Below are 1,995 nucleotides of genomic sequence, written 5' to 3' on the forward strand. Positions count from 1 at the left end.
GTTTCAGGGTTTCCTGTTTCTGATTGAGGTCTTTGATCAATTTAGAGTTGACTTTTTGCAAGGTCAAAGATAAGGATCTAGTTTTATTCTTCTACAAGTGGAGATACAGTTTTGGTAGCACCATTTGTTGAAGATGCTGTCTTTCCTCCATTGTGCGTTCTTGGTACCTTTGTCAAATATTAGGTGACTGAACTTGTATGTACTAGGGTTTGCATCTTCAATGATGTTCCATTGATCTATCTATTTATTTTTGTACCAGTACCAGGTTATTTTAATGACTACAACTCTGTAGTATACTTTGAGATCTGGTATAGTAATCTCCTCAGCACTCCTCTTTGTGCTTAGAGTTGCTTTGGCTATTCGGGGTCTTTTGTGCTTCCACAGGAATTTAAGGATGGTTTTCTCTAACTATGTGAAGTACTACATGGGGATTTTGACTGGGATTTCATCGAATCTATATGTTGCTTTTGGTAGGATGGTCATTTTCACAATAATAATTCTTCTAATCCATGAGATGGGAGGTCCTTCCATCACCTGATGTCTTCTTCAATCTCTTTCTTTAATGATTTAACATTTTTATTGTAGAGATCTTTGGTATCTTTGTTCAGATTTATTCCTGCATATATATATTTGCAGCAGTTGTGAATGGGAGCATTTCCCTGTATTCTTTCTCCAATTGCTTGTTATTCGTATATAGAAAGGCTACTTCTTTTTGTAGATTGATTTTATAACCTGCCACTATTCTGAAAGTGTTGATCAGTTCTGAGAGTTTTCTGGTGGAACTTTTGGGATCTCTTAGGTATTAGATCATCTACAAAAAGTGATAGTTTGATCTCTTCTATTCCAATTAGTACTCCTTTAATTTCCTTCTCCTGTCTTATTGCTCTAGCAAGAGTTTCAAGAACTACATTGAAAAGGAATGGATATAATGGACATCCTTTTCTGGTTCCTGATTTTAATGGGAATGCTTCCAGTTTTTCTCCTTTTAGAATGCTGTTGGCTGTGGTTTGTTGTATATAACTTTAATTATGTTGTGGTATGTTCTCTCCAGCCCGATTACCTCTAGGACTTTGAACATAAATGCATGCTGAATTTTGTCAAAAGTCTTTTCTGCATCTATTGAGAAGATGATGTGGTTTTTGTCTTTGAGTCCATTTATATGATTAATGTTTATTGACTTGTGTATATTGAATCATCCCTGCATCTCTGTAATAAAGCCTATTTGATCATGGTGAATGATCTTTTTGATGTACATCTGTATGTGGTTTAAAAGCATTGTGTTGAGAATTTTTGCAACTATGTTCATTAAGGATATGGGTGGATAGTTTTCTTTTTTGGTTGTGTCTTCACCCAGTTTGAGTATTAGAGTGATGCTGGGTTCATAGAAGGAATTTGGGAGTTCTCTCTCTGTTTCTATCATTTTGAATAATTTAAGTAGATTTGGTTGGAGGTCTTCTCTAAGTGTCTGGTAGAATTCTGCTGTAAATCCATCTGGGCCTGGGCTTTTATTTAGTTGGGAGGCTTTGTATTACTATTTCAGTCTCCTTATATGTTATTAATCTGTTTGAACTGTTGATCTCTTTTGGTTTAACTTTGATGGGTCCCATGATTTTAGATATGGATTCGTTTCTTTTAGATTTTCAAATTTAATAGCATATATAGGCTTTGAAAATAGTCCCTTGTAGTAGTCTGACTCTTTTGGGTGTGTGTTGTGATGTTTCCCTTTTCATCTCTGATATTGTTGATTTGGATTTTCTCTTTCTTTCTTTTGGTTAACTGGGCTAAGGGTCTATTTTGTTCTGCTTTTCAGAGGACCAGCTCTTACATTCATCGATTCTTTGTATTGTTTTATTTGTTTCTATTTCATTAATTTCTGCTCTGATTTTTGTTATTTTTTCTCTTCTGCTGGGTTTGGGTTTCACTTCTTTTTGCCTTTCCCTCATCTTGAGTTACAGTGTTAGATCATTTATTTGTGTTCTTTATAATTTTTTAATG

Source organism: Nannospalax galili, unplaced genomic scaffold (genome assembly GCF_000622305.1).
Source record: "Nannospalax galili isolate Female #2095 unplaced genomic scaffold, S.galili_v1.0 scaffold173, whole genome shotgun sequence".
Taxonomy (NCBI): Eukaryota; Metazoa; Chordata; class Mammalia; order Rodentia; family Spalacidae; genus Nannospalax; species Nannospalax galili.